The sequence below is a fragment of the Tenrec ecaudatus genome, chromosome 7 (assembly GCF_050624435.1).
Source record: "Tenrec ecaudatus isolate mTenEca1 chromosome 7, mTenEca1.hap1, whole genome shotgun sequence".
Lineage (NCBI taxonomy): Eukaryota > Metazoa > Chordata > Mammalia > Afrosoricida > Tenrecidae > Tenrec > Tenrec ecaudatus.
Genome location: NC_134536.1, coordinates 106,133,403 through 106,160,509, shown reverse-complemented (window position 1 = coordinate 106,160,509; position 27,107 = coordinate 106,133,403). Strand labels below are relative to the sequence as shown.

General features: G+C 38.4%; 1 pseudogene; it reads left to right on the top strand.

Annotated features, from left to right (window-relative positions):
• The first annotated feature begins 1,370 nt into the window (after positions 1–1,370).
• Positions 1,371–25,892, top strand: LOC142452445 (large ribosomal subunit protein eL37-like; annotated as a pseudogene).
• The last annotated feature ends 1,215 nt before the right edge of the window (positions 25,893–27,107 follow it).

Here is a 27,107-nt window from a genome sequence, read left to right as displayed (position 1 = left end):
AAGAGGTAAATTACTTTGTAATCGTGAAGTTTTGTGTGGATATTCTCCAAGGTCTATGTATTCGGCATGGTGGGGCTGACATGTTAAATACAGGTATTATATTAGAGCACCGCACCAGTTTTCTGTCAGTCTGCCACACTGTGGTGCCATATGTGTTGTCTTGGTGCTGGAAGCTATGTCATTGCTATTTCAAATGTCAGCAGGGTCTCCCAAAGTAGACAGGCTTCAGAGGCGCTTCCAGACTGAGAACCAGCAAGGAAGCAGGACTCCGCTCCACACTTTGAAGGAAGGAGCCACGGAAAACCTTATGCATAGCTTTGAAATGTTGTCAGAGAGTGAGGGCCTACTGCCTTAAAGAGATCTATATTGTGTTCGTTCCAACAATAGGTGACCCAAGAGAAGACTCAAATTATAAAACAATATTGATATAGCACACAAGTAAATTTTTGCTGAAAGTCATCGTACAGTGAGTGCAGCATTATATTGAAAGTGAAGTGTAAGTAGCTCAGACAGGATTTAGAAGAGAACCTGGAACTAGGGGTATCATTGCTGATGTCAGGTGAGTCTTGGCTCAAAGCAGAGACTATCAGAAAGACGTTAACTTACATTTTTATTGACTATAGAAGGGCATTCAACTGTGTAGAAGATAATAAACTGTGGATAACCTTGACAAGAATGAAATTCCAGGACAGTTGATAGTGCTTATGAAGAGCTTGTACATGGATGAAGAAGCGGTTCTGTGAAAGAACAAGGGTAGGCTGCGTGTTTAAAATCAGGAAAGGTGTGGGGCAGGGTTGTATCTTCTCACCATGTTGTTCAACCTGTATGCTGAGCAAATAATAAGGAGCTGACATATAAAGAAGGAAATTGCACCAGGATTTTAAGAAAACTTATTAATAACCTTAAATATTCAGATTTTGCTGAAAGTGAACAGGATTTGAAGCAATTGATGATGAAAATAAAAAAACTGCAGCCTTCAGTATGGATTACAACTCAATATCAAGAAGACCAGGATCTTCACAACAGATCATGGTGATAAATGTGAAAAATGTGGGAATTGTCAAGGATTTTTCATGCTCATGGAAGCAGCAGTCAAGAGGACAGAAGAAACGTTGCTGCACACAAATCCTTTTTAGAGTATTGAAAAGCAAAGATGTTACTTTGAGGATAAGGTGTATCTGACTGAAACCGTGGTATTTTCCATTTCCTCATTTGCATGTGAAAGTTGGACATTGAATGAAGAGAACTAAAGAAAAAATGATGAATTTTAATTGTGGTGCTAGAGAAGAATATTGGAATGACTAGAGATTACTGAAAGAACAACCTGATCAGTCTTGCAAGAAATACGGCCAGCGTGCTCCTAGGCAAGGATGGCAAAGCATCATCTTATGGACTTTGGACATATTTTCAAGAGTGGCCAGTTCTTGGAGAAGTACATCGTGGTAGATAACGTGGATGGACAACAGAGAAAATCAGGAAAGACCTCAGTGAGACTGATTGATACCGTGTCTGCGACCATGGGCTTGGGCAGAGGACTAATGTTAAAGATGGAGCAGGATCATGCAGTGTTTTGTTCTGTTGTACAGAAAATCACTGTGGGTTGAAACAGACTCCACAGCACCTAACAACAATAACATTAGAGAACCCCAACCCTGATCCTTTTGGGAGTTAGTGGTATTTCTCATCTGTCTTCTACTCCCAAGAGTCGCTATTATTTTTTATTTATTATCTTGGTTAGAAGCTAGACTTTTTGAGACTTCCACTTGGCCAATATGATTGCTCTTACTCAATGGGCCAGAGACTTCATGTGGGCATTAGTTAAATTGCTATTCATATAAATTCCAATTATGCAGATTAAGTAATAGAGAAATAATCATTGGGTGAAAATCATAAATGAACTGGACTTTAGTCAAGATAAGAATTCACTTTTTTCCTTAGCCTCATCAATACAGAAGGTGGCATTTCCAGGTGTCAAAGTAAATTTTGATCTGATATGCAATAATTCTCAAACTATCTCTATATCCTCTACCCCACAGCCTCTTTCTCCTCTCTCAGTGGGTTCTGGATTTGAAAATTATCTCAAGTTTGATAATTGAATAGGTTGTTTTGGCCTTTTATTGTGATGACTAGCCTCATTTTGTTGATATTGTTATTACCAGTGATGAGGTTCCCCAAATGTATTTTTCCCGTAGTGACATCCTGTTCCATGGAACATCTCTGCAACTAGCTCCACATCAAACTCCCAGGGTTGCCCTCAGTCCTCATCGGTTTATTTGGTAATTGCAATCTTTTGGTTTCTGGTGACTACGAGCTGTTCTTTGTCATCTGTTATTCCAAAGCTCCATTATCCTTCCGTATATTAACAAGTCTCACTCTGGGGATGCTTATCTTAATGACCGTCCTTAAATTTAGAGAAAGGCCCCAGTGAACTTCTCAATGAATGCTGTTTTTTCACCCAACATACTCATAATGCTATTGATGAATTATATGTTCTCTGAGTCCTCCTTTGGAATGTAGTCCTCTGATAGATTTTGTGGCTTTGGATAATATATTAATTCCCATATGCTTTAGCCTCTCTAATCATTCCTTTAGCCCCTGCTAGAAAATCTCAGACATTTGCACTACATTGGGATTTGGCAATCACTTACTTAAGATCTTAAAGAGCTGCTGCCAAGGTGGCAAGGATGTTTATCAGAATGTCAAACTCCATATTCTGAGGAAGTTTTTCACAAATCAATGAAGTCTTATTTACCCATTCTTGTAGTCAAGCACATTTAATAAGTAACTTCAAAATCCAATTCTGGCAAGACTCCCCTAGATCTTGCTGGTTCATGCTACTAAATACATGTAACACTTGTAGTGTTTAGTCTCTTTCAATTGCCTGTCATTTAATGCTGAAATCTAACCTTAGATTCTCGCCTAATTGCCAAGAGATTCTGGAGGCAATAAGGGGTGAGTCCTGTTTTTGTTTTGTTTTGTGTTTCAGGAAAGGCATATCTGCAGATATGTTAACATTTACTAGAGCACATTGAGACTGGCACTCCATGTTAAGAATGCCAATGGAACATGTCTACAGACCCTCATTTTCAGTGTTGTTTGTTCAGATGACCCAGCCCATTTTTGTGCATGAAATATTTCCCTACCAGGACCACGACCTAGCACTGGCTGAGCATGCAAACATTGGTATGTCTTCCAATACTATTAGATGTTCACCCTGTGTCAGCTTTTTCATTGCCAGAAATAATTCTGGATTCTCTTAAGCTACCAGGTAGTACATAACACTCATATGTAGGTATTAACTGCCTTCATGATCCCATCATTCATTACCCTTGGGAAAAAGCCAATATAACATAATAATCAATCAACTTCATTTATCTTAAATCTTACCAATTGCCCAAATAATGATAACTTTTAAAAGTGTGTCCTCCACCAGAACATTTTTTCAGGTTACCAATGGTAAAATATTCAGCAATTGAACAGCTGCTTTATGTCAGTGACTATCCTGCGCAGTTACCAATAAGGATATTGTTCTCTTTGCTATGAGATAAAGAATGAGCTTGCCCCAAATGCCTATCTTAATGCATATTTCCACAGACCAATCTGTGCGTCACTTATGTTAAATTAGATCCTTCAAAAATCCTAAACCAAGACAGTATTTGATCCAATGTCTCTACTTTGGTAAAGAAATAAACCTTCAAAAACCCAAACATCACAATGCTAGAGACCATCGCAACTCACTCTAGCTCCATAGAGTTTCTGAGACTGACTGTAAAACTTTATGGAAGCCTGCAGCCTCAGCTTTCTGCCATGAAACAGCCGGAAGGATGTTGAGAGGGGTGGGTACCTGCTGACCTTGCAGTTGTTGGTCCACTTCCTAACCTACAGAGTCACCAGCACTCCCTGTGAAAGCATGACATCATAAAAAATAGTGAGTAAATAGGAAGTAATCTCAAGAGGACTGAATGAGTCATCAGGTTATGATACTTGTCTGATTCCCATGATAGAACAAAGAAGAAAGCAAGGTCAAAGTCATTCATCAGAGGACCCCCTGCCTTACAGAAATGGGCCTGCTATCCTATCCATGCCACTGAGGAACAGTCTACAAAAAGGATGATAGATTCAGCGTGCAGCACCTGGAGCTTCCAAGAAATGACAAACCTCCCACTAGGTCTGTGAGGTTGATTTTCAGCAACATAATTACACCAATTGTGTTCAGACATTATTTTACATTGACATATAAAAGTTAATTTTTTAAGGTTACCAGTGGAACCAGTGGAAGGTGATAGTTTTAGTAAAAAACTGTTAGTCTACAAAAACAGACATCATCGGTCCTGTGAGTTTGGTAAGGATAACTAAGTGAATAGCATCTATCATGATCAATATTGGTGAAAGAATATTATGGGATACATAATGAGAGGAAGACAAAAACACCTATAAAATCATATTCTTGTCATTAAAAATATAGTAGTAATATATAGCTGTAGTAAATCCAGCATCTAATAATTAAATAGAATAATAATATAATCTCTGGCTTTTCCAAGTATAATTTCCCTTCATTTAGAAAGGAGATATTATAGGAAAGATATAATATTAGAGAAGACTCAAAACCATTATTCATTCTTTATTAGTATTTAATCTTTCACTTGATTTACCTTCAACCATCTGAAATAATTGAAAGTTAAATCAAAACTCACTAGAAAGTTTAGATGAGTAATTTCCAAAATTAGTCTTAATTAATCTTAGCAAAAATATGTTATAAATCATATACCATAAGCAAAATAATTCTAGGTGGATACATACCATATACAAATAAAATATTCCTTATAAATTTTTATTTATAAGAGAAAGGATTGATACTATTTAAAATAATTCCTACCATACCTTGCTATCAAACTAACATCCTATCCATATAGTGTGATTCTTTTTTGTTTTTTCATGCAGAAGAGCTAATGAATCTATACGGCATGTGGAAATATTTCATTAATAGGTAATGAATCAATCACTTATTTGATTAGTAATTCAGTTATCTCAGAAAATATATATGAAATAGGCGTTCACAAAAAAATATAACTCATTTTATTTAGCTGTAATTTAAAGGAAATTATTACAATGTGGAAATTCTGTATTCAAACAGTGGTTTTCAGAAGATATTATTTCTTGTTCTTCGCCGGGAAACCATAGCATGTGTTTCTCATCGTATGGGTGGTATTGGAGGCCTGGTGGCCTAGTGCTAGGAGACCAGTTCGAAACTGCCTTCCTCTCGGCGCGAGAAAGGTAGGGCTTTCAACTCTGGACAAGAGTTTCAGCCTGGGGAGTCCACAGAGCTGGTCTTCCATGCCCTGGAAGTCGGTCGCTGTGGTCTGCATCACTGGTGCCCGTGGCTTTTGGGAAGGTAGTAAGAGAGGCCTCGTGGTGCGATGTGTTAAGTGCTCGGCTGCTACGCACAGGTAAGTGATTAAAACCATGGGCTGCTCGGGAATGAGACACGGAAGTGCACTCCTGAAGATATATTGTCTTGGAAACCCATTGAGCAGTGAATCCCATTCTGTCCTTGAGGGTCGCCATGAGTCACAATCCGCTGTACGTTTGTGGGTTGACGGGCTACAACTCTATCTCTTCGTAAAGCATACAAATATTGAGTGAAGTTCACAGTGGTTTTTATTTGACTGTTTCAATACTATGTCTTCAAAGGGGTTATGACCACAAGGAACATAAGAATGAATTTAAATGGAGATCATTAGTGCTAAAGGAAAAATGAAATCCTAGCGCTATAGATTAAATGTCTCTGCGATGTTTACTGCCATGTATATAAATACTCGATGACCATTGAGATCACTGCTGATATTTCAGGCTCACTGCCAGAAGAGCCACTTTCTCCATTGCAATTGGTCAGCATAATATGTACTGTAAATTTTGCTTATGCTTATTATTACCATTCTATAAGGAAATGAAATGAGTTATATAATAGTGACATGAAAAATCATAAATTATAAACTTCAAAGCAAATATTTGATTTTTCTAGTTTACATATACCCTATATACTAACAGCAAAGTTAAATCTGGCTCCTTAAGAGAAGGAGAATTGTTTCTGTGCCTTAAAATATTTTACAGCTGTAACTAAAAATATTAAAAAATGAAATAAAATTCACTCATAGGTTGTAAAGTACCATCATAAGATCTTTTGGCGGAATAAACAAGAATTATATTGATTAAACTTAGCTTGACAAAATATAAATGTATATCCATAAGATTTTATTTGAAGAGCTACAATTTTAGAGTTAAATTCCCTCTGGACTGACAGATTTTCAATCCAGATGGCAAATAAAATTTTAAATTTTATATAAAAATCAAACATTTATTAGGAAAGGAACAGAATTTATAATTTTAGATTGCTTTCCTAGAATTTTTCTAAGACATGGAAAATGATTAAATACCTTAACATATTGACTTTTTTTACATATTGATTCTTAATGCAGAACTTTGTTTCCTTAAGTCAAATTTGAATGGACCATAGTTACAATTATTCAACTAATGAAGATAAATAAACTTGTTCTAAATTAATATGATTGTATTAATTCAGATTACCCAGAGTTGATACATAAATTAACTGAATTAGTTAGAAAAATATCCAACATTTTACTTTGCATTTTAAGATCCACCTGAGTAATACGATAATAAGAATATTGAAATTATATGACTTATATCCATCTGTCAGTGTAGATAGCAGCCCAATACAAAGAAAAGCAAAATCCTCACAATTGGATTAGTAAATAACATCATGATAATGGGGGGGGAAATAAAGGGGCTAAGGCTTTTATTTCAGTTGGATCCCCCATCACTGCTCATTAAAACAGTAGTAGAGAGATCAAAAGAGCATGTCGCCTTTGGTAAACCTGCTCACAAGACCTCTCTCTTTTTTTTTTAAACATTTTATTAGGGGCTCATACAACTCTTATCACAATCCATACATATACATACATCAATTGTATAAAGCACATCCGCACATTCCGTGCCCCAATCATTCTCAAAGCATTTGCTCTCCACTTAAACCCTTTGCATCAGGCCCTCTTTTTTTTCCCCTCCCTCCTCGCTCCCCCCTCCCTCATGTGAACTTGGTAATTTATACATTGTTATTTTGTCATATCTTGCCCTATCTGGAGTCTCCCTTCACCCCCTTCTCTGCCGTCCATCTCCCAGGGAGGTGGTCACATGTGGATCCTTGTAATCAGTTCCCCATTTCCAACCCACTCACCCTCCACTCTCCCAGCATCACCCCTCATACCCTTGGTCCTGAAGGTATCATCCACCCTGGATTCCCTGTGCCTCCAGCCCCCATATGCACCAATGTACAACCTCTTCCCTATCCAGTCTTGCAAGGTAGAATTCGGATCATGGTAGTTGGGGGGAGGAAGCATCCAGGATCTGGGGGAAAGCTGTGTTCTTCATCGGAACTACCTCGCACCCTGACTGACTCATCTCCTCTCCTAAACCCCTCTATGAGGGGATCTCCAGTGGCCAACACTTGAGCCTTGGGTCTCCACTCTGCTCTTCCCCCTTCATTCAATATGGTGTATATCTATATATATATCTATATATAGATATATATGGTGTATATATATATATATATATATCACACACACACACACACACACATACATATATGTATACATATCTCTCTCTCTCTTTTTTTTTTTTTTTGCATGATGCCTTATACCTGGTCCCTTTGGCACCTCGTGATCGCACTGGCTGGTGTGCTTCTTCCATATGGGCTTTTTTGCTTCTGAGCTAGATGGTCACTTGTTCACCTTCAAGCCTTTAAGACCCCAGACACTATCTCTTTTGATAGCTGGGCACCATCAGCTTTCTTCACCACATTTGCTTATGCACCCATTTGTCTTCAGCGATCCTATCATGGAGGTGTGCAGCCAATGATGTGATTTTTTGTTCTTTGATGCCTGATAACTGATCCCTTCAGGACCACTTGATCACACAGGCTGGTATGTTCTTCCATGTGGGCTTTGTTGCTTCTGAACTAGATGGCCGCTTGTTTATCTTCAAGCCTTTAAGACCCCAGTCACTATCTCTTTTGATAGCCGGGCACCATCAGCTTTCTTCACCACATTTACTTGTTCACCCGCTTTGGCTTCAGCAGTTGTGTCGGGAGAGTGAGCATCATAGAGTGTCAATTTAATAAAAGAAAGTATTCATGCATTGAGGGAGCACTTGAGTAGAGGCCCAAGGTCCTTCCGCCACCTTAATACTAAACCTATAAATGTAGACACTTAGATCTATTTCCCCATCCTCATATATATGTTTGCATGTACATGTCTTTGTCTAGACCTCCATAAATGTCCCTTGACTCCCAGCTCCTTCCTCCATCTCCCTCTTTAAGGTGCTGAAGAGCAAGGCAGTCACTTTAAGGAATAAGGTGTGGCTAACCCACACCATGATATTTTCAATTTCCTCAGAGGACTGTTAAAGTCAAACAATAAAGAAGGAAGTGGTTACCTGCACACGATTGCTAAGAACATAACAAATCCACTTCCACTCTTAGTTAATAGGAAAAAAAGTTTATATAAGTTAAACAAAACTGAGAATGTGGAGAAAACATAGGCAATACTTCTGTAAATCACCAAATGATTCATATTTTCTTTGTAATTAAATATAGCTCAGCACTCTCTTGTAGAAAGAAGGCTGTTGAGATATAAGTATTGAATCAAACTGCTTCATTTCTCTCTCTCTCTCTCTCTCTCTCTCTCTCTCTCTCTCTGTGTGTGTGTAGAACCAACACAAACATCTCCATGTTGAGAGAGGGGGAAGACTAAAAATCTGGTATATATCACTAAAGTTGTAAAGATTGTCATCAAGCACCAAAGGCTATATCTTAAAGCAGTTTTTGAATACTCACTTGAAAAGATGCACACAGATGTGCTCTGCATCTAATTATTCCGTATACAGACCACCACTGAGAGACATGTTCCTGTGTTAATAACTTCAATTCAAAACTCTGCCAAAAAACATCCTGTTCTCCTTCTTGAAAATGTCATGTACTAAGGGAAAATTAGCTTTATAAAGATAAGAAAAGATAAAATGAGATACAGAATGAGACCAGAGAAATTGAAAATACAAAATGAATTAATTTCAAAGTAGTTCTAATTGTTATATATATATATATAACAATTTATAACTTCTTCTACTTTGAAATAAATATATATATATACTCTTCAGAAAATAAAGTACATTTTACCTATGTCATTTGCAGATTTGGAATACACAGAAAATTCTAAAGAAGTTAAAATGTCATGTATCAATTCAACTTAGAGGTATTAAATAAAAAGCCCTAATTCCTATGCTAATATTTGTGGACACAATGATAAATGGTTATAGTGTTATAATCCTCCTCTTATGGGTTTATGTATAATGGAGGTAATGTACAGGTAAATATTTAACAGATTATGATCATTGTATAGATCAATCGAGCAATCTAGAGAGCCCAAAATAAATGCAAACCAATATAGTAAACTGAATTTTGACAAAGGAGCAAAGGCAATTCAGAGCAAAAAAAGACAGTCTTTTGAACATAAGCATTCTGGAATAATTAGACAGCCATATGCAAAACATACAGTCTATTCACAGACCTAAATCTTTCACAAAATAACTCAAAATGGAGCACAGAACTAAATTCAAAACTACAAACTTTTAGAATAAAACTTGGGCTTGGTTATGAGTTTTAAATACAATGGCATAATGCATGAAAAAAATAAAATTATTAAATTGGATTTTTCTAAAATGAAAAACTTTAGACCAGCCACAGATTAAGATAAAGTATTTTCAAAATACATATCTGATAAAGGCCTTGTATCCAAATTATTACTAGATTGCTTATTGTGCCTGTTTTATAGGGCTCAAGGGGTCTCCAAGATGGGTTCAGGTTAAGAAGAACTCAGAGGCAAGCAGATAATGAAAGCAACTATTCCATGAGTTGTTACAAATCAGGGTAAAAGGAACTCACTCACAAAGCCCTGTCTCTGGGAACAAAGAGGTTGGAGACTTCTTAAGTTTATGAGCATGGGGAATGTTAGACGTATACAGGACCTTGAAGGAGGTGCTATGCATTTATCATGGAAACTCAAGGTTATAGTTTGGCATTGAAGTGACTAAGAGATTCCTTCTGAAATAATTCTATGTTGCACAAATAAGCATTCCAGTGAATTTCCATTTCTTGACAGGAATCTTAATGTTCCAGTCACTGGAGGCCAGGGTCTATTTCTTGGCAGGAACTCCTGAATTCAGTTGGCACTGTCTTGGAATTTGTGGTTGAAAAGACAAATGAAAGTAGGAAGATTAGGGGGAGTGCTATTTTTCTTAACTGGTAGGCAGACCTTGTGACATTTTTATTACTTTCATAATTCAGTCCAAAAGGCACTACTATAGAGTTTATTCCAACTTACATGACCTTATAGAACAGGGTAGAACTTCTCCTATGGATTTCTAAGTCTAATTAACTCTTTGCTAGAGTACAAAGCCTTATCTGTCTCTCTTGGAATGCTGGTGGTTTCAAACTGCTGACCTTATGGATTAGCAGCCCAATGAGTAGCCCACTATGACACCAGGGCCCCCTAAACTTAGTCTAAAGAACAACTAAATATGGGTGGGAAATTCCTCAACCAAACTCCCTTCTGAAATGACTTCTTAAATTCAAAAATAAGCAAACAACCTAATTAAAAAAAAACAGCAATTGACACTTCAGCAAAGAAGACAAAGAAAAGAAAATGCAAAGATGTTCAACAATCACCAATACTAATAAATTTACAGATGCATACATGTCTATTAAAATGGGAAAGTTCCAAAAACCCGATAATGCAATTACTGTCACAGATTCAAAAAACTAAATTTCTCATTTATTGCTGATTGAAATACAAAATGGTATAGCCGCTGGAAGGCAATTTTATGGTTTCTTATAAAACTAAATGTAGTCCTATCATATTATTCCTGACATTGTATTTCTATTTATTTGCCCATGTACAAATTGCACCTGAGCACAATGAAATGTTTTGGAATTTCCATGCTTCCCAAACTATCGATAGTTTGTTATGATCCACAGAGCTGAATGTCTTGGCATAGTCAATAAGACACAAGTAAACAGCTTCCTAGTATGCTCTGCTTTCAGTTAAGACTTATGTGGCATCATCAATGATAGCTCTTCTTCCTCACCCTCTACTGAATCCAGACTGAACCTCTGGAAGCTTCCTGTCAATGTCCTATTGCAACAATTATTGAATGATCTTCAGCAAAATTTTACTCGCATGAGATATCAATGATAACATTCTATAACTTGAGTATTCTGTTGGATCATCTTTCTTTTTAATGGGTACAAATAGGGATCTCTGCTAGTTGGTCAAGTATATGTCTTCCAAATTTCTGAGCATAGGCAAGTCAGTATTTCCAGTGCCTCATCAGTGTGTTGCAAATTTTCAATTGGTATTCTAGCAATACATGTATCCCTGTTTTATACTAATACTTTTAGTGCAACTTGAACTTCTTTCTTCATTACCATTGGTTCTTGCCCATATGCTACCTCTAGAAATGGTGGCATGTGGACTAGTCCTTTTTGGTACAGTGAATCTGTGTATTATTTCAATCATCATTATTCTTAAATGCTATCATGTGAGGCCTAATTCATGGTGATGGTATGTGCAATGAGATGATCACATCCAAGTTCTTTGCTATTCACAAAATACTTTTATGTTGGAGACCAATTCTGAAAGCTCTTTGTCTTTCTGTCTGTTTGAGTGTTTTTCTCTTTTTTATTGACCCCTTCTTTACCAAGCATCATCCTTTTCCAGGCAGCAAGAAGAACAGAGCAATGAAGTCCACAGGGAATACCAAAAATAGACTTGGGGCCAGGGTGTGGCACACCATCAGACTCAATCAGAAAACACTCCTAATATGCAAATATATATATGAGGATGGGGAAATAGATCTATGTGCCTATATTTATAGGTTCAGTATTAAGATGGTGGAAGGACATTGTGCCTCCACTCAAGTACTCCCTCAATGCAAGAGTACTTTCTTCTATTAAATTGGAATTCTATGATGCTCACCCTCCCGAAACAACCGCTGAAGACACAGCGAGTGAATAAGCAAATGTGGTGAAGAAAGCTGACAGTGCCTGAATATCAAAAGATAGAGCGTCTGGGGTCTTAAAGGCTTGAAGAGAAACAAGCAGCCATCTAGCTCAGAAACAACAAGGTCCTACAAGGAAGAACACACCAGCATGTGTGATCACAAGTTTCCGAAGGTATCAGTTATCAGGCATCAAAGAACAAAAAAATCATATCATTAGGTACACACCTCCATGATTTGATCGCTGAGGACAAACGGGTGCATAAGCAAATGTGGTAAAGGAAGCTGATGGTGCCCGGCCATCAAAAGGTATAGCGTCTGGGGCCTTAAAAGCTTGAAGGTAAACAAGCGGCCATCTAGCTCAGAAGCAACAAAGCCCACATGGAAGTAGCACACCAGCCTGTGAGATCACTAGGTGTCGAAGGGATCACATATAAGGCATCATCAGAACAAAAAAAATCTTACCATAGTGATTGAAGGGGGAAGTGCAGAGTGGAGACCCAAAGCCCATTTGTCAGCCACTGGAGATCCCCTTGCAGAGGGGTCTAGGGGAGGAGATGAGTCAGTCAGGGTGCAATGTAGCACTGATGAAGAATACAGCTTTCCTCTAGTTCCTAAATGCTTCCCCCCCCACCCCCCCACCCCCTATCATGATCCGAATTCTACCTTACAAGTCTGGCTAGACCAGAGGATTTACACTGGTGCAGATAGGAGCTGGAGGCACAGGGAATCCAGGGTGGATGATACCTTCAGGACCAGGGAGGACTCAGGAGGGAAAGGGGAGCAGAGAGGGAGGGGAAAAAAAGTGGACCTAATGCCAAGGGCTTAAATGGAGAGCAAATGCTTTGAAAATGATAAGGGCAATGAATTTACAGATGTGCTTCACACAATTGATGTATGTATGGATTGTGATAAGAGTTGTATGAGCCCCTAATAGAATGTTTTAAAAGAATAACATAAAAGCCACACACAAAAAACAACAAACAGACCTCGAATTATTTACAGGCTTTTCTCTTTTTTTGTCGTTGGTTTGTTTTTTTGGTTTGTTTTCTTTGTTGCTTTGTTTTTGTCTGTGTTTTTTTGTGTGCATATTATTATCTCTGCAGGTCTATCTAGATAAGATAGACGGTATAAACAATCTGGAGGAGAAAACAACAGGACCAACAGTTCCAGGGGGACATAGGAGAGAGGGAGGCCAGGAAAAGGAAATGGGTATTAACCTACCCAGGGACAAAGGAATAACAAGTGATCCAAAATAGATAGCGAGGAGGGTGTAGGAGGCCTGGTAAGGCTTGATCAAGGGCAACGTAACTGAAAGAAATTACTGAAACCCAAATGAAGACTGAACATGAGAGTGAGACAAGAGGAAAGTAAAAGGAAGTAGAGGAAAGAACTAGGAGGCAGAGGTGTAAATGCAGGCATGTACATATGTAAATATGTAAATATATTTATATATGAGGATGGGGAAATAGATCTATATGCATATATTTATAGGTTTAGGATTAAGGTGACAAAAGTCTATTGGGTCTCTGACTCAAGTACTTCATCCATGCAAGAATATTTTGCTCTATTAAACTGGCATTCCATGATGCTCACCTTCCCAACATGATTGCTGAAGACAAATGGGTGCATAAACAAATGTGGTGAAGAAAGCTGATGGTGCTCGGCTATCAAAAGATATAGTATCTGGAGCCTTAAAGGCTTGAAGGTAAACAAGTGACCATGTAGCTTAGAAGCAACAAAGTCCATTTGGAAGAAGCTCACCAGCCTGTGTGACCATGAGATGTCAATAGTACCAGGTATCAGGCAACAAAGAACAAAAAATCATATCATTGTGAATGAGGGGGAGTGCAGAGTGGAGACCCAAACCCATCTGTAGGCAACTGGACATCCCCTTACAGAAGAGTTGCAAGGAAGGGACGAGCCAGTCCGGGTGCAGTATAGCACCGATGACACATGGAACTTTCATCTACTTCTTTAATGTTTCCTCTCCCACCATCCCCACCCACTATCATGATTAAATTCTACCTTACAAATCCAGCTAGACCAGGGGGTGAACACTGGTACAGATGAGAGCTGGAAAAACAGTGAATCCCCTCAAGGCCAATCAAAATGACCTACACATAACCCCCTCCTTCAAGGATAGACAATAGAAAAGGGGGCAAAGGGAGACATTGGACAGTGTAAAACATGAAAAAATAATAATAACTTCTAAATTATCAAGCCTTAATGAGGGAAGGGGCCAGGGGAGAAAATGAGGAGCTTATACCAAGGGCTCAAGTAGAAAAAAAATGTTTTGAGAATGATGATGGCAACAAATGTACAAATGTGCTTGACACAACGAATGGATGGATAGATTGCGGAAAGAGTTGTATGAGCCCCCAATAAAATGATTTTTTAAGAAAAAGAAAATCAATCAGGGAGGAAAATTATTTTTCCTAATTTAAACAATAGTGAATATTTAAAAGATGGAATAATTAGTTCATTTTCACTTTTGGAGGTTCAAATTAAAAATCTTGTTTGCTAAAAAAATGAAAGAAACGTATCCAAAAGAAGTGAAATGAGCTCTCCCCAATTCTCTTCTAAGGAGCAATCTGGTCGTACTTCCTCCAAGATAGATTTGTTTGTTCTTCTATCAGCTCATGCTACTCTCCATTCTTCTACTCTTTTTCTTACCAATTATCCATTTTTCACTTGCATATGAGGATATTTACAATGCCATACTTGGAGCCAGCTGCACTTGAAAGTGACATCTGTATATTGCACCTTGTTAATAAGCATTCCTCCAATCCTATTGTCATGTTGTTATTTACATAGACAAGTTTCTCAAGTGATTTGCTGAACACCTAGATTGAGTAAGTATAGCAAAAGGATAAAATCTTATCTCATACCTTCCCTGGTGGGAAAACATGCAATATCTCTCGATACCATTGTACTGTCCAGTTACTGCTCCGTGGACTGTACACAGGTCATTGCTGAGCACAATTAAGTGTTCTGGAATGCCTGTTTTTTTAGTGCCGTCCACAGTTTGCTGTTTCAGACAGGCAAATGCCATTGCATAATCAATAAAAGACAAATAAACGTATTTCTGGTTTTCAGTCAAGATCCCTCTAACGTCAGCAGTAATAAGTCTGTTCAGCTTCTCGCCCGAATCCAGCATAAATTCTGATATAATGATATTATTCAATAATTTCCATTTTCTGTTCGGTCAGTTTTCTTTGGAATAAACACATTATGAATCTCTTTCAGTTGGCTGACCAGATAGCTGTCTTTCTAAATTTTTTTAGACTACTGCCTGCTTCCAACACTGTTTCAGGTTGTGGAAACAATTCACTCCATAGTCTATTAATTCTAGGAAACTTATTTTTTGCTAATACTTTCAGCTTGAACTTCTTTGTTCAGTTCCATTAGCTCTTGATCATATGTTACTTCTTAAATAGTTGAATGCCAATCAATTATTTTGGGGAAAGTGACTGTGTATTCCTTACATCCTCTTTGATTCTTTTTGTATCATTCAATATTTTCCTTATAGAATCTTTCAAATTTCACATTGAGGTGCCTCTTCACTAAAATATACTTTAGGACATTCTCCCATGTTTGCTTTTCTAACTCCAGGTTGTTGCACATTGCATCATAATACTTTGTCTGCTACGGTGTGCTTTGAAAATGTCTGTCCAGCTGTCTTTCCATCTGCCTCAGCTGCTCTGTGTTCAAGAGCAGGTTTCAGAGTCTTTTCTGACAGCTGTTTTGATATTTAATTTCTTTCTGTTTTTTAAATGACATTTTGCTTTCTTCACGTGTAATGTTCTTGATGTTCTCCCAAAACATGTCTATTCTTGTGTCATCAGTGTTTATTGTTTCAAATCTATTCGTGACAGGGTCACCAAATTTAGGTGAGAGAAAAATCAAGGATATATTGTGGTGCCAAGAACATATTCTAACTTTCTTCCACATCACCCTGAACTTAAGTAAGAGCAATTAATGATCTGTTACATGGTAGGCCCTGGGCTTCTTTGGGCTAATATTAAGTTTTCCACCATCCTGTCACAGAGACAGTCAATTTGAATCCTGTGCATTTCATCTGGTAAAATTCACATGTATTGTCATCATTTATGTGGTGCAAAAAAGGGTATTTGCAATGAACAAGTCATTTGTCTTCCAAAACTTTATTATGCAATCTCAAGCTTTGTTTCTGTTACCGAGGCTATAATTTCCAACTACCAACGCTTCATGTGTTTTATCAATTTGAGACTGAAGAAGGTTGTAGGATTGGTCAGTATCTTCAAACTAGCTTTAGTGGCTATGGTAGTTACACAATCTGTTGTCAATTTGATATGGAAGAGTGAAGTGGCAGAGTTTATCCTGACAATCAGGCTGCATGCAGCTTGATGACCTCATTTGGAGGCACCAAGGAGATCAACAGCTCACTGGAGGCAGGACACACACACACACACACACACACACACACACACACACTCCTTAGGAGACATCACTGACAATGAGTTTGATAGGACTACACTGATGCAGCCAGAGGTCTGGAACTGGAGGAGCCATGTGCAGACACCTGCCAGTGCTGAGATACTTCTACTGCCACTGGATCTGCAAGACTATCCACCCACTGGCCCATGATCTTCCTGCATTTGGTGTCATTGTATGTATTACCTGAATCTGAAGAAGAATTTATCGGTTGGTATCAGACATATGGACTAATATTGGATTTATGGACTTGATTTCACTGGACTGGGGTGTTTTCTTAATATACAATTACTCTTTGATATAAAGTTCTTTATTAAAGACATATGTGTCTATAACTTTGTTTCTCTAGTCAACCCAGACAAATACAATGGTTGATACATAAATTTGAATAGTAATTTCATTAACGGGTCTTCCTTGTATATAACAAACCATGACACTACCACTAATACAATTTGGACTTATAGCCAATGCTATATATAGTTTCAGATAGACTCGTCCTCCTCCTACCGAGTGTGGATTTCAACAAACCACTTTTCCATTAGCAGCCCCGATCTTACCTGGCAGTGCTAGCCATGCCAACTTGAATGCATTAAGTATCATGTGACCTTGAGATTCAAGTAGGAGTAGGCCTGGTTAGTACTGGGATAAGTAACCACCTGGGAAAATTGAATGCTATAAATCTTCCTTCTGAGCGTAGATGCGATCCTTTCCCAGAAAGCACTGCACTTCAAGACAGACCTTGAGATGTTCTCTTTGATGAATAATGTAAAGCCATTCCTCTTGAATTTATCATTGCCGGCATAGTAAGCTATGTGATTATCAGATTCAAGATGGCTATAATTGACATTTCAGCTAACTAATGCCTAGGGTAACATTTTTATGCATTTCATTTCATTTTGATGACTTTCAATTTTTCTAGATTCATACTTCATGCATTCCATATTCCCATGGTTAGATGTTTTCAGCTCTTTCTTCTCAAACAAAGGATTCTAAAATTTTGTTCTGCCCATGTTAGTAAGATGTACTCTACTTGAAGAGTCAGCTCTTCTCCTGTCATAATTCACTACCTTTGGGGCTGTATGAGAAAGGTGTGCGATGCTTAATCAGGAACGCTTCGGTTGCTCATCCCTCATAGGTGGACTGCCTATGCCTTCCTTCTAGTCTGTTCTCATTTGGAAAGCTCTGCTGAAACCTATTGGCCATCAGTGGCCCTGCTGCTGTTTTATTGAACTGGTGACAAAGCTTCAGCATCACAGGAAAACATAAGCCACCACCAAAATTGGCCAAACTGATAGCCAAAGGGGACAGTTATTCCAACAACAAATAAAAACCTCTTGCACATTTTAAAGATCTAAACTGGTTTTATATCCAGAGTACATTGATACAAAAACAGTCCTAGAATGTCATGAGAGGTGTTCAGTCCTTAATATTTTCTCTAAAGGGCCCTATATGAATTTACATGGGTACTGCGTACTTGGGAAAGAAATAGCTCACATGGTTTGGGTATTTGGAGAATCAAATGTATTTGACCATTGCTGTGGGATTCCAGAAGTATTGCTATGGCCCCTGTCACACGGGGAGTGTATTTTGAGAGCTCTAATAAATGAGTATAGACCAATATCTATCACATTGTTCTGACCCACCTCTTAGCCCTTTCAAGTGTCACTGCACTTGGCAAACTTCGTAGTTGTCACAATCTCTACGACAATCATAATGACTATTTTTGGAAACCCCACCAACCCCAAGACTGGACACAGGATATATTTCAAGAGACTGGTAGAAAGTTGTGCTGCTCATAAAACTTAAATGATTCTAAAATAATGGTTTCCTTATAATTATCTGGGAGTTTCTGTCACTGGTCTGCCCTTATTTTTTTAAAAAGTAAGAAAGAAAAAAAAAAGATGCTAGAGAATGACAGTGAATTTCCCCAAACTCAGTCAAGACATGACATAGATTGTAGCCTCCATGCCATGCATTGCAGCTTATTTAGAACTGATTAGCACCTCCTTGGGAATAAGGTCTATCACTGGTTGCGTGGTGAGTGTACCGTTTCCCTCGGTAAAAGTAAAGAGGATCAGAAACTTTTCACATTCACTTGAAATAAACAAGGACTCACGTAGATTTGGTGTCAAGGTATTTAGGGTTCTTTCCTTCTGATGTAATAAAATCTGACAAGATCTGAAGAGTTGGGACATTGCATAGAACACCAAACCGGCATGCCGTGTTAGTGACGGAGTGCATAACAAAAGTGGCTAGCATATCGGAAACCTTGGTAGGCCACAAGCAGTCAGAGGATGGGATAGTGTGAAAAATAATCAAAATGATATAATTTTAGCATAAGACTTATTTTAAGTAGTTATTCTATATGCATCCCTGTATGTCAATATGGTATGTTCGAGCTTAATTGCTAAAATACTTGGTTTGTGGGAAGTTACACTTTACAGTGGGAGCCCTAACTTCATTTTGAGTTCAGACTGTGTTTTCTAAGGAAACTAAATGTATGATAGATAGATAAATAGATAGATAGAGACAGCGATGCCTTTCATATTATATATGAAAACATATATGTTTTCCATATATATATGTGGAAGAACTTTATATTAAGGAAGTAATTTATAACAAGACAGCATCTCAGCCCATCCCAACTCAAACCCCTGGGTTCAATGATAGCGAGCTACCTTCTGACTCCTGCAGCCGTGAGTTGATGAGACAGGAAGGTGATGCCAGAGCTGGGAGGTCACGGGCCAGCAGGTGCAGTCACGGAGGGCTAAGGTCCACATGAACTTGGCAGGACACTAATAGCTCCCAGGATGGCAGCTACATGGGCCACTGGCTCTCGGTTCTGTTGCTGGATACAGAATTCAACCAAGGAAGAAAGCAAAGAAGCACAAGAGAAAATAAATTCTCAAGCCTGCTGTATTAAAGGGTCGCTCTCTGAGGCGTCACCATGGAGAGGAAGGTTTCTACCGCATCTTCATCCAGGTACTGCGTAGTAACATAAACTAGAATCAACACAGTCTCCATCTCCAATTGGGTTCTAGTTGACCTTTAACCTGCAACAAAGGGGTCCCTGGTGGTGTATGGGTTACACATTGGGCTGCCATCCCTAAGGTCAGAGGTTTGAAACCACCCACCACTCTTAGGGAGGTTGTCCGGGCTTCCAACTCCCAGGCACAGTTACTGCCTCAGAAACTCTCAGAAGCAATTGTACTCTGTCCTGTAGGATGGCCGTGAGTCGGCATCAATTCGATGGCAGTGGGTTTTGTTTTTGTTCTTGTTTAGTTGATGACAGCTTTGCCCTCGGGCACAGTGTACTTGAAGTAGGAGGGACCTTTAACTGTCTTGTATAAAAATGGGGTAAAAGATAATGAAATTTTCCCACTCATGTTTTGGACTTTTTCAAGCTACCTCATAGATGAAAACTCCTCCAGCCAGGCTAGGGAGGAACAGTTTCGCCTTCAGAGAATTATCCTGGACACCTCCTTAATGATTTACCAGACACTGTGTTAATATACTGATGCATATCATCTAAAGGTTGGGGTGCGGGTAGATATGACTCTAGTCGGGATATAACATAGGGTTGCATGATCATGAATTGTACCCTAGTCATCCCATGGTCAGGGTGCTGAAGCCTCAGAACCAATCCTCTAAATCCTTTTAATCAGTCTTTGCTTTTTCATTCCAATCACAGTCCTTTCCCTGCTGTGTAGTCCTGTGTGCCTGAAATTCCCTTTGTTTCCAGCATCTATAATTAGCCTCATACTGACAGTATTCTCCATCTGGATTACTTGTCTTTTTCTTGTTTAAGCTTAATAAAGGGGGTCTCTATAAAATGTGTGTAAATTTAGGGCTATTTCTCCCAAATCAAAGAGGCCCTTTTGAATCCAGAAGAAGGAAATGACTAGAAGAACCTTGGCACAATCAGGTTCATAAAGAAAAAGAGGATGAAAAAAACAATAATAAAAAAAGAAAAAGAGGATGGAGAAATATAGATTAAGCATTGTCTAATCTTACCATGACTGACTGAATCCTGGATTTCCCTTTTCCTGAGAAAAACCAGGTTAAATTTATCTTGGCTGCTACTAATTAGGCTGTCTACCCAGAAACTGACATCAAGTTTTGTGTGATTTAAATTAGGCAATAGATTGACAATTATCCTTTTCCAGCAGGACAAGACAAACATGCATTGCTATAGAACAGCTTCTGGCAGACTTTTACAGTTTGGATCAGATGTTTTATGGCTGATATTTGGTTTAATTGATAAGAAATATCTTAAAATCAAAGAAAAGTGTCTGTTACTAATTTTCTTATACAACAATATAAACCTTCAAACATTCAGAGACCAACCAGTGTAATTATATTTGGGGGGGTTGGTGATCCAAATTACCCCAAGATATCCTTTCCATAGTGAAAGACAAATGCTTACAATTTTCATCTCCTGCCCCAAGAGACGAATAATGTCTAGAGGCATAACACAGTTACACTGACAGAATATTACACACCTGGGATCACTAGGCTAGTCAGTATACCAATCCATACATCTTAATGTCTGCCAGCTTTTAGTGCCGTGTGGAACAGTAATTCTGGGGTCTGCCTGACCTGACAAGTCTTAAATTCAAGTAGGTAGAAGCAATCCATTCTAAGATAGATGTAACCTCCCCTGCATCTGAGGTACAAACTGTGCAAACAAGTTAACCTAATAGTCGCTGCCTTATATCACTGTTGCAATATAGTGACACATAACAATCGTACCTGTGTGAGAAATCCTCTATGAGTCCCTAATGAACAGGAAATAAAGAAAAAAATAAATTTATAAAACCCAACCACCACCACCACCACATTTTGTTGATGGACAGATTTGGGGTATTGAATAGTTCAGAGCTGTATGTATGCTAGTGCACACTAAATACGGGCATCCTCAGAAATAGTCTCACAGTGGTGGCGGGGGCGGGGGGCGGGGGGGTGGTGGTGTTGAAAGACAACGGTAAGGGAAAAGGAAAACAAAAAAGCCTTCTCTAGGCAGCTGTGTGGTCAGAGGAAGTGGTTGAAGGCCAGGGCATGCATGGGCTCACGAACAAAGGCATCAATGTTAGTGACAGGTCAGAAGTCTGAAAAGTGGAATGTTGAGGAATTCTGAGTGAAGACAGCTTTTCTTCCTCCTCTTTCTTTCACCCCATAATTAATTTGTTCTCTCTCTCTGTTTCTCTCTCCCCTCCTCCTATTTCTCCAATTATATCTTGAATGTGCCCAAATAACCCGTTTAATAGATTTTTTTTTTTTTTTTTAAAAAGCTTCCATGCAGTCAGTTCTGACTCACAGTTAGGGCAGAGTAAAATGGCTCCTGAGAATTTCTGCGGCTGTAACTCTTTATCAATGTAACTATAATGTCATAGGAGGTACGATTTTCACTGCTTTGGTGTGGAGGCAAGTCCAGTGGACATACTCAACAAAGGGAAAGGCTAAAGTTTAGAGTTATTTAATGTTAACACCCAGTTTCAACTTGAAATATCTTTAAGGACATGCATTTATTTATCAAAATCCTCTCATATAAAGATTTTACTTATTTTGCATTCTGATCACATGTATCGTCTATTGCTGCCTTTCCCTGTTTCCCATACAGAGCTTGTACTCTGAACTACCAAAATGCATCTACAGATTGCACAGATGTAAGCTTACACAGAATATTATGACTTAGTTTAGTTGAGTTGACACACCCTACTCACGGCTGCAACTAGTGAGATGAAGATTCAGCTTCTGAGCTGAATCACTCACAAAATACATGACTGCCTTTCAGCTGAGTTGGCAGGGTCTGAAGAAGATATATGACTTTTTCTTTTTGTATTCAATCTTTTGTATTCTTTTTGTTTTGTCTCCGTTATTCTTTTTTTGCCTACCAATATAAGATGGACATGGGAAACAATCCCAAGGAGACAATATCGGGACTGATGGTTCCTGAGGGACCTGGGAGGAGGAAGAGGTAAGGGAAAGGACAGTGAACAAACAACACTGAAGAAAGGGGAACAATTAGGGAATTAAAAGCAATAATGAGGAGAACATAGAGCAACTGCAATCTAACTGAGAGGAATTGCTAGGAGGCAGAAGAAGGATGTGTGTGATGGTGGGACAGGATGAAGGCAAAAGGAAACAGATCTGGGAAACAAGGCTATGGATAGAGGTATAAACATAGGTGTGCATTTGTGTAAATATATTAATTCATGAAAATAGAGGTATTGGCCTAGGTTCAAATATTTAGATGGCAATACATTGAAGAAGTAGATGAACTTTGAGCCTCTGCTCAAGCCCTCTCTCACCACAAGAACACTTTGTTCTAATAACCTGACATTCTGCGATGCTCACCCTCCTGACAGGATTGCTGAAAATATGGCTCCAAAAGCAAATGTAGTAAAAGAAGCGGATAGTACCCGGCTGTCAAAAGATACAGCAGCTGGGGTCTTAAAGGTTTGAAGTTAAACAAGTAGGCATTTAGCAGAGAAGTAACAAGCCCACATGGAAGAAGCACACCTGCCTGGGTGATCATGAGGTGTCTAGGGAATCAGGTAGGAGACACCAAAAGACTCAAAACAAATAAACAAAAAACATATTGTTGAGAAAGAGGGAGGTCAGAGAAGGGACTCAATGCCCATCTATAGACAATAGGACATCCCCTCACAGACGGGTCGCAAGGGAGGAATGAGTCAACCGGGGCACAGCATCACACAGATGAAACACACAATATTCCTCTTGTTTTTTGAGACTTCCTCCCCCCCTCCAGCTAACTGTCATGACCACAGTGTTTGCCTTTCAGTTCTAGCTAGACCAGAGCATGCATGTACACTGTTACATGACACAACCAGGTCAGATTAAACCCCTCAGTAACAGACTTGAAAGTAGCAATACAAGAGGGTAGGGACAAGGTAGGGGAGGGTGGGAGAAATGGGGAACCAATCCGCAATGATTGAGGCATAATCCCCACCTCAGGTGAATGAACAACAGAAATGTGGGTGAAGGGAAACAATGGTCAGTGTATGACATGAAAACAATAATAATTTATAAACTATCAAGGGGTTATGAGGTTAGGAGGGAGGGGGAAAAAGAAGAGCTGATACCAAGGGCTCAAAAAGAAAGTGCATATTTAGAAAAAGATGAGGGCAACATATGTACAAATGTGCTTGACACAATCGTTGTATGGAATGTTGTGAGAGCTTTAAGTGCCCGATAAAATGATTTTTTAAAAGGAGACATGGCAACCCTTATTGTCACTTGGGCTCAATCATTTGTTGACACACATACAGCACAGCACCACAGTCTTGAAGAGTTTGTCTCCTGGCTAAAGATTTCTGTGGAAAATATGGAGCAGAAAGAAGCCAAGCACCTCAACTAGCTTCTCTTCCTTGTGCTATGCAAGTAAGTGATTTAACGTTGCATTGTTACTTCATTTTGGCTTTTCATCTTAATTGGCTGCTCCAGACAATTGTAAGTCCAGCTCTTTCACAAGCCTATTGGACACCCTGTTATAGCTCTAAAAGGTCTTCCTGCAAATATCAGTAGAAACTTGTTAGCTTATATATGGATGAGAAAAATGGGATAAGCTATTTTTAAAGAAAACTTCCACATTATTTTTAGCTACTAGGATCTATGTCTTTACATCTGGATCTTGAGGTGTTCATAAAAATATATATTTGTATTTGGCATTGAAATTTTTTTAGTTATTTTAAATTTATATGAATTGCCTTGAAAAATATTGAGATGAGTTACTGATTATTCAGAGTTTAAATGTTTTAGCCAACCTAGAAAGTGCTAATGATAACTTATTTTGGTTATTAATTTTATTAAACTAATATTTCAATGTTTTATTGCACATTAGGAAAATCTTAGCAAACATGGGGTAGATTAAGATGAAGAATAACTTTGATTTAAAATGTACTTATTGCTGATATAAACACATTTTCCAGGATTTGTTAAATTAAAGAATAAATTTAGAAGAATCAATAGTCATTCAATTAATAAATGTTATATCTTATAATACATCAGATATATTAGATACTGTTTTATTGGCAAAAAAATCCAAATTAGTTGCATTGCTTTAATATTTAATAATGAAAATTCTGTGGCATTATGTTTTAAATGGACTGCTAGTATCATAATGACGTGCTGACTATTGAGGAACTTTTTTAGTCATCCAATTCTTCACCTACCATGTTGTTTCAGTAAACAGACTTTTAAGAACTGGATGGACCAAAAAAAATCACTCCATGGTTATATTCTAAATTTATAGTCACCTAATTGTGCATAAACAGGAGATGTATTCTGGTGAAAATATAATCTCTTTAAAGAACCAATTTTATACAACTGGACAAAACAAAAATGTTTTAACTGGGGAGTCCATGAGTACACCTCCTATACATGAAAAATAAGGGATTCTTTTTTAAATCATTTTATTAGGGGTCCAAAAACTCTTATCACAATTCATACATACATCAATTGTGTAAAGCACATTTGTACATTCGTTGCCCTCATCGTTCTCTAAACATTTGCTCTCCACTTAAGCCCCTGGCATCAGCTCCTCATTTTCCCCCTTCCTCCCTGCTGCCCCCTCCCTCATGGACCCTTGATAATTTTTAAATGATTACTTTGTCATATCTTGCCCTTTCCGGCATCTCCCTTCACCCACTTTTCTGTTGTCCGTCCCCCAGGGACCAGATTATATGTAGATCCTTATAATCAGTTCCCCCATTTCTTGACTGTGCAATTCTTAACTTGAATGGTGCAACCATGGTTGAATTGTTTCACATTTTTCAATTACTTTTATGGATAGACGTATAAAGTTGAACAAGCTAATGTTTGACTTAGCTGACCATGTGAAAAAAATGGATATTGACCAGTTGCCATTCTGCATTATCCTGACTTTGGTGTTTGTGCGAACCAAAATTCTTTATATGTAATACAGACATCCTTATTTAACAGATAAATGCCTCTGATCTCAGGCGCAGAAGGGAGGTGACAAGGGAACATCAACCTTCGGAAAGCGTCACAATAAGATGCACACCTTGTGCCGCCGCTGTGGCTCCAAGGCCACTGTCTCCAGATGGGACGCCTGTGGCAAACATGGCTGCCCAGCCAAGCACAAGAGAAAGTATAACTGGAGTGCCCCGGCTAAAAGAAGGAATACTACCAGTACTGGTCCAATGAGACACCTAAAAATTGTATAGCGCAGATTCGGGCATGGATTCCGGGAAGGAACAACGCCTAGACCCAAGACGGCAGCTACTGCAGCGTCAAGTTCATCTTAAGCATTTCAACATTTAGTTGTGCAATAAATGTTCTCTTATTAGTGTGCTTTGCACAATTGATGTATGTATGGATTGTGATGAGAGTTGTATGAACCCCAATAAAATGATTAAAAAGCAAACAAAAAAACCAACAAAATAAATGCAATCTTTCTTTCCCTTGCATTTTATGATCTCATTCAACATATGTCTTTTAAGTGCTACCAATCCCCCAATTCAGTGGCTTGAGAAGAAAAAAAATTAGAAGCTTAAACATTTAATTTATAGGAATGCTTAAAGGCTCTATCTTTTTTGTTCATTACAATATGATACCAGTTTATATTTCTAGCTGAGGTTGAGCAAGTCTGGCATTAGAAAACTTTCAGTAAGGAATTTTGTATAACAAGGAAATAGTCTTTGCCTTTGTTCAAGCCATTTTATTTAAAGGAAACTCACAATTATTCACTGCCCTGTGGATTTATACATTCTGAATTTGTTGTTGCTTCACTGTGTCATGCATGGTGCCTTACTGCTAGCTGACGCTCAATAAGCATGTGTAACTCAACGCTGTCCACGTTCTTTAGCTCTAGCTTCAGCATTGCCTTGGAATCAACCCAGATTTGCTTTATTTCCTTCAGGCTCCTCTACATTCTCTATATGGATCCTTAATGGTCTTGTCAGTTAAATGTTGGTATTAAAATTTACTTCGTAGTGTTGTAATTTCTGACATGTCATCTTGGTCTCTACAGTATGCATCCTTCTACCAAACTCTCTAAACTTGACTCTGGAAGTACACTCCAGCACCGATAGCCCAGAACAAATGTTGCAGTGGGTGTGGAGATATTGGCATCCTCACACACTGATGGTGGGACTGTAGAACTGTACCACCATTGTGGACAGTGGTGTGGTACTTCCTCTAACAATTGAGAATAGAAATAGATCTCACCCAGTCATAATCCTACTTGGTATATACTCTACCTAAATAAAGAGCATTGCATGAACATATATCCACACCCATGTCTACTGCAGCACTATTGGCAAAACAAGAAAATAGAAACAACCTAAATGCCCATCGGTGAAACAATGGATAAGTAAACTTTAGTAAATATATATGAATAATGATGAAATTGGGAAGCACCATAAGATATGGTTGGATTTTGAGAACTTTATACTAAGTGAATGTATTCAATTACAGAAAGGAGATGTTATATAAGATCACTGATTTTTTTTTAATCAAGA